The sequence below is a fragment of the Raphanus sativus genome, unplaced genomic scaffold, assembly GCF_000801105.2.
Source record: "Raphanus sativus cultivar WK10039 unplaced genomic scaffold, ASM80110v3 Scaffold0303, whole genome shotgun sequence".
Taxonomy (NCBI): Eukaryota; Viridiplantae; Streptophyta; class Magnoliopsida; order Brassicales; family Brassicaceae; genus Raphanus; species Raphanus sativus.
This window is the reverse complement of record NW_026615623.1, coordinates 17,039-31,967: the sequence shown is the minus strand read 5'-3', so window position 1 is coordinate 31,967 and position 14,929 is coordinate 17,039. Positions and strand designations below refer to the sequence as shown.

Below are 14,929 nucleotides of genomic sequence, written 5' to 3'. Positions count from 1 at the left end.
CTCCAAGAAGACCAAATAAATTTGTTCCCATAATTTATGTTTTATTTTTCATTGTGTTTCTTTAATAAGTGGATGTGTAGTTTGTCCACATCCACGTATTAGTTTGTTTAACTCTGTTTTATTTAAAGGTCAGTTAAAGTTATAAATGAAAGTGTTTTTGTGTTTTTGTTTTTGTTTTAAGAACAAAGTGTTCTTGTGTTGTTGTTTCATCAAGATCATTGTTTACGGTAACACATGATTATTTTATCGTCACATCTATATTATTAAAAGAGAAGTACCTATTTAAAAATATCTTTAGTTTTAAAATTTAATTACACTTCTATGCCATTGAGAATTAAATTAAATTTCTTATTTTAATGCTTGTCTTTTTCAGTTAGATTAATGTTTTTTCCTTAAATAAATTTGACTTAAATGTAATTAAATTGAATGTCCTATTTTAATGCTTGTCTTTTCTAATTAGATTAATGTGTTTTCCTTAAATAAATTTTAGTCAAATGTAATTAAATCAAATTAAAAATATATCTATATTCAAAAAACTATTGAAACAAATATTAACAAACTATGGAAACAACCTAAACTATGTAATTTATTTTTAGAAGTTAGCTTCCACGTTTTTGGTGTTATAATATGTATACATTACCATATATAAACAAATTAATGATTACTACTATAACTTACGAAAAAGGTATTTTGTATATGTATTAGGCTGATTCACTTGTGTTTTAAACTTCCTAACTAGTTATAATTTTTTGGAATATTATCATCAATTTTTTTTATAAAAAATAATATTCCAGCGATATGAACAGCTTCATGTTTTGAAAATAAAATTAATTTTATTGCCATGATTTTGTTAAAATAGATGGGTCAAATTATATCCCACCCAGTTGAGTTTTTAGAATATTTGTAACTCATTTGTAGTTTGATCCAAAATTTATAATGTACGAATAATACATTTCAATCATACAAATGAAAAATGTCAATATAACTTTGATCCAGCATAGTATATTAATATATATGTACATCCAATCTTTTTGTATAGTCACATAACTATTCCAACACACATCTAATAAAGAATATATAATACGATACAACAACAAAATATATGATATACATAAATCATTAAATAAACACTCGTGCGGTCGCATGGATCAAGTTCTAGTGGGAGACTTATAACACTTGATTGTATTATCGTCATTCTCATTCAGGGTCGGTTCTGAAATTTTGGGGGCTGTAAACGAGTAAAGAGAAAATTTTAAAATTTAGGAACCTAAAACTTTTTTTTACAAACTTGAGGACTTATATCCATATGATTTTTTTTCAAAAATTATGGGGTTTGAGACGAATGTTTCGTTAGGTTTGGCTCATGACAGGTCCCGTCCTCATTCCTTTCGCATATCTCACAAGACTTCTTATTCTTCTTCTACAAATAGTAAATAAGAACAAGACTAATCAAGAAACGGTCTCAAGAATCAAGAACGTAAGTAGTGTGATTCAGCGTACGAGTTATAACAGAAAATATTTTGTACTGACTTCACTGGCATCACTATTTCCTGTTGAATTTTTAGTCAGCAACACGCACATAATAGCTTAGAAACAGAGCACCTTTCGCAAGCGAGAGAAGAACATTAAAACATTTCTTAATTCCACATACCAAAGCCTCTTGGCGTAACAGTTATAATGACTTCATTGACTTCACAATTTTCTCCTGCAAAATATAATTGAGACGTATATAAGAGCTTACAAACAAAGCACCAATTATAAACAGAGAAGAACATTAGATCATATTTAGCTTATCTTACTCATATCTCTACTAAACTAAGATTGTAAGCATATCAACGGGCAACTTACTTTTTATCATGGTTCTCAATTTATACAGTCATAAAATCATAAAGTTCACAACCAGGGGCGGATCCAGAAAACAACTTGGGGAACAATATATAAATTTATGTATTAAATATAATTTAATAAATTAAAGTAAACTACAGCTTTTAAAGAAATTAGTCATTATATTTTATAAAAACAAATAAATTATAAAAAAGAAAATTTGCAATTTTAAATATTCATTTTCAATAATACCATAAAGTTATATATGCACATAGTAATTTTATTATAAAGTTTATTACTTTTATTTTATTTTTTTTGTCTTATGCATTGAAAAATAAACTTTAAAATAATAATTGTTTTTTTTGTCAGCAACTATACAGACTCAAATAGACTCTGTAAACCAAACTGGTAGCTCCACATCTATATGAACGACAAAAGACGATTGCTTCCTTGCACTGCGTGCTAAGCTGTCCGCCTTTTTATTTTGTGTTCGAGGTATATGAAGGAGCTCTGAACTGGTGAAACTTCTCTTCAAGCAGATAATGTCTTCTAAGTAAAACTTGCAAAGGCTGGCCACTCTTCTGGTTCCGAAACCATCTTCACCAACTGAGAACAATCCGTTGTAAACGTGACTGAGAACTGTCTTAAATTCTTCATACATTCCATTGCCCATATAAGGGCCTCCATTTCTGAATGTAATGGCGAGCTAGTCGCTCTTGTATTCCTCGCACCCATAAGTCCATCAAATCCTTCCAATGTACTATACCATCTTTGGCCCGAGAAGTTATCATGTTCTTTCCAAGAACCATCCGTAAAGCACCATCGACCCGGTATAGATGGTATTATCTCCTGTGATCGTGACCTATTCTGATCCACCTCCTGAGGCAGAAGAACTTGTGCCTCAGTCCATAGTGAAGCCTCCGTCTCTGTCAATTTAAGAGTGTCAATTGAATCAATATCCAAGTTACTAAACACTTTATTATTTCTTGCTTTCCATATATACCAAAGAATCCACACAAAATGATGATCTTCCATTGCCGGTTGAACTCTCCAAAATAAGTGATCCATGTTTGTAAACAGTGCTTGGGTCGGGAAGATTGCCGGGTTAGTTGGAATTTTCGACAACGCCCATATCTGAACTGTCGGTGGACACTCGAAGAAGACATGATTTATCGATTCTTCGGATGCCCCACACCTGTCACAGAGGATATCTCCCTTCATCCCTCGTGCCTTTAGATTCTTTTTAACCGCTATACATCCTGAAACTAATTGCCATAAGAAGTGTTTCATCTTTGGTGGGCACTTTATTTTCCAGCAGAATGCCTTTAAGGAACAGATCGAGGGACCATAGACTGGTAGTGTTCGATCTCCGTCCGGATAAACTCACTCTACCTGATAACCAGATTTAAAATAATAATTGTTACAGTTAGATTTTAATAAATTGTGAGTTTTTATTTAGAAAAACAACATTAAAAGTGATTGAAATACTATAAGTTGACTACCATTTTTCAATATACTTTCAATCAGAAATACCTTAGCACTTGAATTTATAAATTACTGTTTATGGTTTAGTATTTAAGGGAAGAGATAAATTTCTTATATTTTGTAAATTATTTAATTGAGTTAGTTTAGTCATTTTCATGAAAAAATTAGTATGTATGGAACTAACTAGCCATCTTTTAAAAGTAAATTTGAAAAAATAGCATCAAATTTATGGTAAACTAGGGTAAGCCCGCCATGCGGACGGGATAATAAATTAAATAATATAGAAACATTTTATATTTGAATGAGCATTTGTAACTATAAATATATTTTAATTATAAATGTATTTTCACTATTTATTTTTTTATTCTTGTTAGAGATCACAAATTTGTTTTGATTATGATAGTATTTATAATAAAAATATTTAGAATGGTAGATGATTAGATTCTATAAGATAATTATAGAGTATTGCTTATTTTGTATGTGTATTTTTGAATTCATTGGAATTTTGGAAGTGAAAACATTTTCTCTAAAAATTACTGATTCAAATGATGTTGAAACTCACAAATCATAGATTGAATTCAATGCTTTATGTGTACAAATGAACTAATTTATTGGAAGTAAACACCTCTTATATCTTTTTGTTTCACATAATATGGTCTACTTTGACTTTTGAGCTTTACATGACATTTGTTCTTAGTAAACCTACCTTGGAATACGCTAACCAAATGATATGTGTGTATTCTTGTCTTTTGAAAAATCTGTCCATAACATAAAGTAATGCTTGCCTTAATAGTGTTCTTGAGGAAAAATCATACATGCTGCAACATCTTTGGGTTAGGATCGTGAACCGAAAATAATAACATCACACCAGTCCTAACAATGGTTACTTGGGCAGTAAGATGGGATCACATTATCTGTCTAAGCTGCTCTCTAAGGTGTTCAACCAAAGCCTGATCCGTTTAATATTTAGTTATATATTTTTATATAATTATTCTGATTTTCCATCAAGTCTTTGTTTTGTTATTCTTCTGCACTTTAACCAGTTTCTAGTGTATTGGGTATAAATAATCATTCACTTTTTACTAATACACCCACTATTCACAGCGCTTCTGCATAACAGCCCTGCATTTCCCTACCCATACTAACAAAATTCGGATATAAATATCGACAAACAAATGTAAGTCCAGACAATATTAAATCGTTACAACATCTGCTTTGTGGTAACAATGTAAAGCTTTGAGCCAACAACTTTCAATTCATCTGAAATTCCTGGATAATATTTGCAAATGTAGTAGAATATATAACGAACCTATGAAGTAGAAAAAGGGATACATTTTGACTACATGGTTGTTTAGACACTACAAAAAAATGTGAACATTGTGACTAAATATTATGACAAAAAGTTTCGTCACAATATTATGACTATTTACATACGGGCCAGTGACTAATTTTTTTGGTCCCAAAATGGTGAATATTTCGTCACAACATTGTGACAAATGTAAAAGTAACGAAAAACCGTTGCCAAAAGTTACAAAAATGTGACGAAGTGGTTAGTCACAAGTATTGTTACGGAATCGAGACTAGATGTCGTCCCTACTGGACACGACTTCGTGGCTTATACAATGTCACCTATGGTGACCAAAGTTTGTAATAATATCGTCTCAATTTGTTACGGTGTTGATGACTTTTAATTTAGTCATAATTGTGACATAATTACTATATTCTATCTTCTTCTTTTTTTTAAATAAAATTACTATATTCCATGACTATTACAAAATTTTAAAAATTGAAACTTAAAATTTAATCTTTTCAAATTAGTCTCAGTTCTATAACTTAAATCTCAAACACCTACCCCAAACTCTAATCATTACATCATAAAGATCAAACCTTACACTTTAAATAATAAATTACAATTCTACAATATGCGTAAAACTAATATCCGACACTCGTATAAAATTATAATAATCAATTCTAATATGAACTTTAACGTCTTACTTTATATCTAAACCTCAAATTGTACTCTCCAAACTCCAAACCCTAAACAATAAAGATAACCCTCAACACTCTAAATCATTGAAGTTAAAATCATATATAATAACCAAAATACAATCACTATTTATATATACAAATATATAAAACATTTACATATTAAACTTAGTAAAATTAGTATTTAAAAATATATCACATATAACAACAATAAATTAGTATTTTAAAAAAAACTTGAAATCATATAAGCCTAAACTGCAAATTCTAAATCCTAACTCTATATTCTTTAACTCAGAACTTTAAGTCATAGAAACTAAATCACAATCCTAATAACAAATCTTAACTTTAAACATATATACATGAAACCCTATACCCTAAACTCTAAATCATAAAATATGTTTTAGTCTTGTAAAAATTTATCATAAAAGTTTAAATATTAAACCATTATGCCAACATATAACCAATGTATACGTATACAAAATTAATCTAACTTTTTTTTTTGAAAAAAAAATTAATCTAACTTTATCAAGCAAATCAATGAATTAAACTAGAAACCAAAACTTAAACAAAAATAAATAACGTTTTGGTTTTGGCTCCAAATTATTTGGTTTTGACATTAAATATTTTAGGTTTCCCACGTTTTGAGAATATGCTCTATGCCTCTATCCCATAACCCCTTTTTGTGCACGATCTCTATCTCATAATTCTATTTGACTCTTATATCTCTCTCTTTTTTGGTGTAGCCTCCATCTACTATTTTCTCTCTTTCTCTAGCAAATCAACAATCCTGTTAGATTCTTCTGTTTTTATTCGTTTCATCCATTTGATTCTATCTATATCTCTTATTTTCTTCCCTCTCTTTATATTTATCTCTGCGATTTTAGAGATTCAGATTCAAAGCTCTTTTCACTCACTAAAGGTCGAAACTTTTACTGTTTTACCCTGCTGCCTATCAACGACTCCAAGGATCCGTAATGCCAATGGAATTTACTAATCGATGTATGTATCTCTCTGAGTTTCATTTCTTTCCGACATGATTTTTTTCTTTTTCACATCCCAGTTTGGTTTATTTGATTTTATTTGATGTTAGATTTCTGATTCAGATCATTAGATGATGTTGATACAGCCACTACTTTGTAGTAGATCTGACCACTACAGCGTTAAAGGCTTTCATCAAGAGTATATGAACAGCCAATGCCAATGATGATAATGAAAGTGTAGTCAAGGGTGGAAGGAGAAGCTACGAATCTCGTTTGGCTGCTGCGGTTTGACGGAGGCAAAGGAGGTGGCGTAGGACAGTAGGAGACCAGTTTACCCTAGTTTGTTTTGGTTTGGTTTGTATTATAATTGGTTATCTAATACTAGCTTATTTTTGTAACCAGTTAACCGATTGGTATGGGTTGTCAATAAAATATATTCTAATTACAAATTTCTTTTTATTTTAATTTAATTTTCTTTTAATATGAATCAGCTTTTTATTTAATTTTAATTTTAGTTTATTTTAACTAATTTATTTTATAAATAGAATTAAAACATATAAAAGCCACGCAATAACCATAATTTATTTGGAGAGTTTTGTTAATTGCCACAAATATTGAAGTGACTACTTAGTTACAAAATGTAATGGATATGTGACAGAAATATTGTTACAAATTGTGTCGTATTTACTTACGTAATTGTGCGTAACACTTTGTGTCAATTTTGTGACTACTTTATCTCGTAACAATTTGTAACAAAACTGATACTACTGTAATGGTCTCTATAATTGTGACATTTTTATGACTGAGTTAAATTTGTGACGACTTTATTGTGACTTTTCCGAAACCGTCACATATTCGTCACAATAGATAATTTGTGACTAAATATTTGTATATTGTGACTAAAAGCATTGTCACAATATCTATTTTTTCTTGTAGTGAGACAATAATTGTGTGTGTCTAGGAATTAAGCTCACTTCAATTATCAGACACTAAGATAATCATGATATAAACATGTAAAGCAGAAAAGTGTAAACGTAAAAAAAGAAATGGAAATTTGAGAAGTTTCCAATTTCTACCTCGTGAACAACATTGCCTACTGAATCAAAAATATTCAAAGCAACCTTGGCCACTATGAATCTGAATCCGAAACCCTCAAAACAATCAGTCGCCTTTTGCTGCATTTCTTAGCAGAACGAATGTCTCATTAAGCAGCTTCCGCAGCTAACAAACGCATGTAACCAGGTCAGACGCTCAAGATGCCTTCAGGACTTCTATGTCAATCTTTCTTTTACAGATGTTTTTGTTCTATATGGATTTAGTTGTCTTATTTTTTAGTTTGCGAAATGCAACAAAAAGTACCTTTCATAAAAGCACTAAAACCAAGGTGCAGAAAAGAACATTACTTGCACATTATTGATATGCTTCCTCACTATACATGAAAAATGAGGAATATAACCCTTTTCTGTTAGTTACTTGACGAAGCCATGCTTATCCCTCAGGACTAAACTTTGGGCCTCTCTGACTCCATTTCTGCAACTCATGATCCGTACCAACCTTCCCATCTCTCGCCTTCTTTACTTTCTCATTGCTTCTATTAGTTCCCTTTGCAAAGATGTTTCTCTATTCACTTAGTGAAAGCAAAAAGATGTAAAAAGAAGACCCGTGAACCACACTTAGCTACATAACAAAGAGACTGAAGAGTACATGATCAAAGATAGAGAAGTTAAGGACATAAACGAATAATTTCCATGAATTGTTTGTTCAATAAGAAAATATTCTAAACGAGGAAGTTTACGTATATGTTAGGCGTCACACTTTTGTTGGTTGCTATTTAGGTGTAAGTATTTTTTGGTGAGTACTGAATAGGAAAAGAATTATATATATGTATATTATAAGGTGATGAATTGATATACAATATGTAATAAAACTGTATTTAATAATTAGATTTATGGCGAGATCGTAGGGTTGTTATTGGTGGTACTATCTATCTATATTATTAAAAGAGAAGTACACTTTAAAAATGCACCTTAGTTTTTCAAGTTATTTACAATTGCATGCCACTGAGAATATTAATTAAACTTTCTATAAAAATGTTTGTCTTAACCAGTTTATTAAATGTGTCTTTATCACTTTATTTTTTATAGATAGTTTCTATTTTAATGATTGTCTTTTTCAGTTTAGTTAATGTGTTGTCCTAAAACAAAATTTAACTTCTCTTATATTAAATAAATTTCGAAATTATATATTTGTTATCATAAAAAAAAATCTAAGATATTAATTTCGAAATTATTTATTGTCGTAAAATAAAATTTAACTTCCATTCTTTTAAAATAATTTCAAGATAAAATTGAATTTCCCTTTTTATCTAAACCAATGTTTATTCACCTCACATAGAGCTAGGTCTCAATAAGTCTAAAAAATTATCGTATGAATAAATTTTCTACCTTAATGTTATATGTATAGTTTCAACTTTTTCTCATATATAACATTAAGATGTACCTGTATAAAAATCAGTGTAAATCATTAATCTATGTAAAATATTACCGATCTACATATATATTTGTTTACGCTTCCAACCAACTACACAAATCGACTGTTGTTAACCTTTCTCAAAAAAAAAAAAAAACAAATCAAATCGATTTTTCTTATGCTTTCACAACAAACCAAATCAATCATTTTAGAACACAAACAAAATATCTTTATTACTCTATCAAATCTATAATCAATATCAAATATTAATTAACTTTAATATAGTGACATGATTTTCGCTAACTATCTATATTTAGCTAATAAATAATAAATTATACATGTTTTTTTTCCAGTAAAATCTGTTTAACTAAACTTGGAGAGTACTCAATATTAAATATAAGATTAAGTAAATGGTTAAGAATGAGGCAATTGCCTATATTCTTGCTAACTACATTATTTTTAGGAAACAATTGATTTGCTTTATAAATGTTATGGACATTTATTAATTAACTAGGTGTAACTAGACATGCAAACAATATACAACTTTGAAACAGAATGAAAAATAAACCAATTATTTCAAAAGAGATTTAATTACTCCATACCTTGATTCGTAAAGAAAAATATCAGATTCACAAAGATAAAACATTAGACCTTCGATTAATGAGTTTTGAAATCGTCATCGCCATGAGAGAACACCAAAGTCGAGATATTTCTTTTTTTCATTCTTCACAATTTTTTTCTAAACACCGAACGGTTACAAAACAAAATTGTCGGTTAAAATAAGAGAGGTATCATGAGCCACTAGACCAACTTAATTTGATCTAAAACACTATGGCCCTAACAAAAAATGTAATAACAATGAGCCGATTAAATTGATTTATATATGACTCAAAGTCATTTATTTCAACGTATTTTAAATTAACTAAATTGATTTATATATTTCATATATAATTTATCATTGTTTCATTTTAAGCTTTCTTTATATAAAAAAATATTTTTCACACATTTGATTGTTTTCTAAAAACTCAAAAGAACTCAATGTATCACAAGTAACTATTAACAAATACATCATTTAGTGTAAATCAAAAATTAAAAAATAAAATAAACACCCGCCCGGTCGGGCGGGTCATGGTCTAATCTATCTTATTAAAGGTGAAGTACAAATTCGGTGCGTTTGGATACTTGGATAAGATTAATAAAAAACTTTGGTGTGTTTGGTTATATCTATAAAAAATGGAGTGTTTGGAAACTTGAATAGTAGTATCTATTAATTGTGTTTCCATATTTCACTTAGTTTAACAATTTAATTAATTATATTACCTTAATAATAAATTACATCATTAATTATATTACCATAATAATAATAGTACATATTTTTATTTATTAGTTAATCAATATTAACTTTGTGCCAATTATAAAATAAAAAATGCTAAATAATTAGGTTTTACATATGATTAAACATTTGGTTTATTTTATTTTACTAAAATATTTTTATTTTAGTTACAATCGGTGGAAAATTACGTACCCAAAAACATAGTTCAAAAAATATGTTTTGTGAATAAAATAATAACTTAAATCAAAATACTTAAAATGTCCTACATTTATTGTCACTTAATTTTCCACTCCATATAATTATTTTACTTGATAAAAAAACTCTTTCTATTTCACTTAATTTAGCAAAACACATAAAACAGTTTTTTATTAATTTATATAATCATTTAGACATGAACATTATCTGTCTATTTAGGTACATGTTGTTCTTTTCGGGTATCCTTTTTTTTTGGTAACCAAGTCCCGCTTGAATATTATAAACTTATGTGTGGATTTTGAGTTGGATCATTCTAGATCTGGATGAATTCGGTTCTGATGTATAGGAACCTAAAAATATCTAAATAACCAATGTATCTAAAACGGGTTCGGATATTTGTAACAAAAATAACCATATAACCTGATTCGGTCCAGATCTTTTGAGTATCGTTAGTTACCAGATCTTTTGAATATCGATGTATAAAAATATATTTCACGGGCCAATTTAACAAAATATTAATTGGTTCAGTTGAAATAAATATATTTTAAAAAATTATATGAACTGAAAAAATCACTATAAGAGTACTTACATTTGGATTCAAATCATTTTTTTAATAACAAACTACACAAATATGTTGATTTGTATACAAATTTAAATTACAATGTAAATATTTAATTGAACACAATTAATACAGAAATATGTCACATTGCTTAAACAAAATATCAAAGTAAACAGTTGCGTTCTAAAATCATTTATTTTAACAACAAGCCAAATAAATATGTTGATTGGAGAGGGAATAAAATAAAGCCAGAGAAATACATAGTTTACCAGAGACATTCTATATGTCAAATTTATTATAAAGAAATTTTTACTAAGATAAATACATTCAATAATTACAAACAAATAATATATTTCATAAAAGTAAAAAATAATATCCGCGCTTCGATATGTTGATTGGAGAGGGAATAAAACAAAGTCAGAGAAACACATAGTTTACCAGAGACACTATGTGTGTCAAATTTATTATAAAGAAAGTTTTAATAAAATAAATATGTTCAATAATTACAAACAAATAATATATTTCATAAAAGTAAAAAATAATACCCGCGCTTTCGAAGCGCGGGTCAAAATCTAGTTCTTTTATTATATAACAATTTTTTTGTTAGAAGGCAAATTTTTAAGAGTGTATCACGCTAAAATATATGCAAAAAAATGAGATTGCCTTAACTGGGAATATTCTTATTGCTTCATAGCAGGTTAGTTAAGAGTGTATCACGTCAAATATATAAGCAAAATTATGAGACTGAAATAGGAATATTTCTATTGGATAGAACAACACGATTGTTGTATCTCCTAAACATCTTTATATATAAAAGAAGCTTTTCATCCCTTCTGGGGTGTCCACCTAGGACGCCACGTCATAAATTTGTTCTTCCAGGGCTTGACACGTGGCGGTTTAATGAAACGCAGCGTGATGAGTTTTATGTGTGACGACTGGGCTTTTATTGGGCTATAATTCATGTATCAAAATTCATTTCCTTCATGTCACGGCCCAGTGTGTACAAATCCTAATTTGCTGTGTTTTTTGTTCCTCGCGAGCTTCTTCGTCTGCGACGGCGAACGATCGAGATTCGTTTCTGTAACATTTGGCTGTAACGTTTCGTTTCATATTCATCTATTTGTACTCAATAATCGTTCCGTTCTGTTTCATTACTGTCATTAATTCCGTTTTTAGTCGTCTAATCTGTGTATAAATAGGTTTGGATCTCTCTCATTTTCATATCTTTGTACTAATATCTCCATGGCTAACTCCATGGTGTTCTTTTCTGACTTGAAGGCCGGGATGTGTTCATCCGTTGTGGAGGCCAGGCTGCTGCGATACTGAGAAGCTAAGAATGTCAAGCGTGGTGTTCATCCCTTATCGTTTTCCTCCTTCCATCAAATCAAATTTTAGGGTTCATCCACTGTTCAATCTGTGACGATTCTTATATGTTCTCTGACACCAAGAATGAAGGTTCGAGAGATTCAGTGGCTCAGATCGGTGTAATGATGTTGCTCACTCTCTATGCAATAATTTTGTCTTTATATTGATCCTTGCCTTCTTCTTCTTCTTTCAGTTTATCGGCGATCATGAAGGGAGACGATTGTAATTTTAGATATAATGCATCCAAGGAAGAATCAGAATAAAGGATCCAACAAGGTAAGGTTTTAGATAAAACCCTAATCAAAGTAATAAGATGTTTGTAGTAGTTCAATCCTCTTGACTAAAACCTGTAAACGAATGTGTGATAATTAAAGAAGGCGCCTTTGATCAAATCTCAGAAACGGAAGCTGAAGAAACTTGAGGAAGACAGGGAGAAAGCGCTCCTCTCTGCAAAAAAAAAGTCCGATTTGTTAAAGTATGCTTACACTCTTTTCTTCAGTTCCAAATTCATTCATTATTTTTTGTTTATATGAGTTTGATATTGAGTTTCAGCAGCAAGTATAAAATATATGAGGATGTATCTTCTTTTACACATCGGAAGAGTAAGAAAGCAACCACAATTTCTCTCTTTGTTACATAGTTTAGTCAATGGTGTTGTTCTGATTCTCCTTTTGTGTGTTTCAGTCTGATACGAAGCTGGAGAAATGCAGGAGACCAACGCTCTAAAGCTGGTGTTTTGTCTGATGAACCAGTCAAGGAAAATGACAACTCCGATTATTGTATGGGCGAGCCTACCACACCTGAAATCCATATCCCGGTTCTTCACTCTGATTCTGACCAACTTATTCATCCCAATGAACTTGATTCGAAAGTGATGATGATCTCTGCTTAAGAGGTCCGTGAAGAAGATGAAACCATGTATATGAATCTACAGACAATTGTCGTGATGATGAATAAGGCTTACAAAGAATGGTGTGTAATTATTTTTTTTAAATCGGTTATGATGTGTGTTTGGTTTGATTGGTTTTTAATGGGTTTTGATAACGAGAAATATGATGAGAGTGAAGATTTAACTGTACAAGGACCTGTGTTTGTAGTTCATGTTTCAAGACCAGCTGAAGTTAAACATACGTGGAAGTATCTTTCTATAATTATGATGGAGCAGGAGATCATGGAGACTATCAATTATCATCCCAGCGTTATTATTTCTGGAAAGACCGGTTGTGGTAAACCCACTCAGGTTCCTCATGTCAGGTTTTGCTCATGTCTGAGGGTTTTGGTTTCAATGCTTAATCTAATCCTGTTTCTGAATCTTTCAGTTCCTTTTGTGAATCTGGTTTTGGCTCAAATCAATTCAGTTCTCGAAGTGTGGTTATCGGTATTACACAGCCACGTCGTGTGGCCCCTGAGCTTGGTGTTTGCCTTGATCAAGAAGTCGGTTTCCAAGTTAAGTACGACAAAAAAAATTGGCTAGAACTCATCTATCAAGTTTTATGACCAATGGGATTTTATAGTTTCTCTCTTTTTTTCATCTAAATGTATGTAACAGGTGTTTTGTATGAAAGTTCTTCTGTTGCAGAATGATCTCTTACTGAGGCGATACTCTGTGATCATTCTCGATGAAGCTCATGTAATTGGGATGCTCACTCGAGCCATCAAAATCAGAGAGGAACTCTACAACGATCAACGAACTTCTACAATCTGGAAGCACAATAGCATCAGAAAACGAAATCATCTTGCCGTTTAAACTTATATTGATGAGTGCAACTTTACGAGCAGAAGACTTTGTATCGGAGAAAAGGTTGTTCCCCAATCAACAGTACTCCGTAACTATACATTTGTCCAAGAGGACTGGCGATCTATGGTGTCTTGCAAGAAGCGTCATAAGCTCTGACTCCTAATTGTGCTAGGAGATGTTCTGTAATGCCAGTTTTTGGTGGATAAGTTTCATTTAATTTTCTATTTTGTCGTCGTTTTTGCTTTTTTTCTGAGAATTAGATAGCATTATATTCTCAGACCTGCTCTACTCCGAGGCTTTGTCTCTTGTGAGGGCTGTACTATCGGATTCTTCCCTTTAAAGTTATTCAAGTGTTCAAAAAAAAGGAGGACTGGCGAGTGGCGTAGCTAATTATATCGGTGAAGCTTACAAGAAATTGATGTCGATTCACAAAAAAATACCACGAGGAATATTACCTATACAATATAGATAAATCGGTGTCATACGTGCTATGATTATACCCAAATGACTAACTTCATTTTTATTTTGTAAGAAACTGATGTAAGCTAATGTTGTTGTATCTCTATTTCCATTATCAGAATTAAATAAAAACTCACAGATTCTCTTTTTCCACCACACCAAAATGTTAAAAAAAAAATTTAAAAACTGTTAGTTTTTTCTTTTTAGCCGTAATCTTTTATACATATATATTAACATATTCACTCATAATCCACATATCACCTTACTTTTATTCCACCACTACAATAATTTTTTTAACTTACAGTTAAATATTATATAATATGTCCATATACAAATATAATGTAATATAACTTATGGTTCTCAGAATCTTATTTCGGTTTCTCCGGTGAATGAAATCGTCGGAAAAGTTACAGAAAATATCAAAAAACCTTTAAAATGTTATTTTCTGTTTTTTTACTGGAAACAAAACAGTCATAAGATTATATTTTATGATAATTGGGCTGTATTTATTTAATAAATGTAAACTTATTTTTTAC

At 30.4% G+C, this 14,929-nt stretch overlaps 1 long non-coding RNA gene across 13 annotated transcripts; it reads left to right on the top strand.

The window, feature by feature from the left end:
• Positions 1-11,809: 11,809 nt before the first annotated feature.
• Positions 11,810-14,207, top strand: LOC108832262 (uncharacterized). Of its 13 annotated transcripts, XR_008939909.1 has the most exons (9): positions 11,875-12,030; positions 12,110-12,286; positions 12,390-12,472; positions 12,595-12,671; positions 12,749-12,798; positions 12,881-13,168; positions 13,294-13,422; positions 13,516-13,642; positions 13,746-14,207. It is a non-coding gene; the product is annotated as an uncharacterized LOC108832262 (long non-coding RNA). The 13 variants fall into 13 exon arrangements; XR_008939903.1 differs by having other exon boundaries at positions 11,874-12,030; positions 13,294-13,642; XR_008939910.1 differs by having other exon boundaries at positions 11,874-12,030; positions 13,294-13,647.
• Positions 14,208-14,929: the final 722 nt, after the last annotated feature.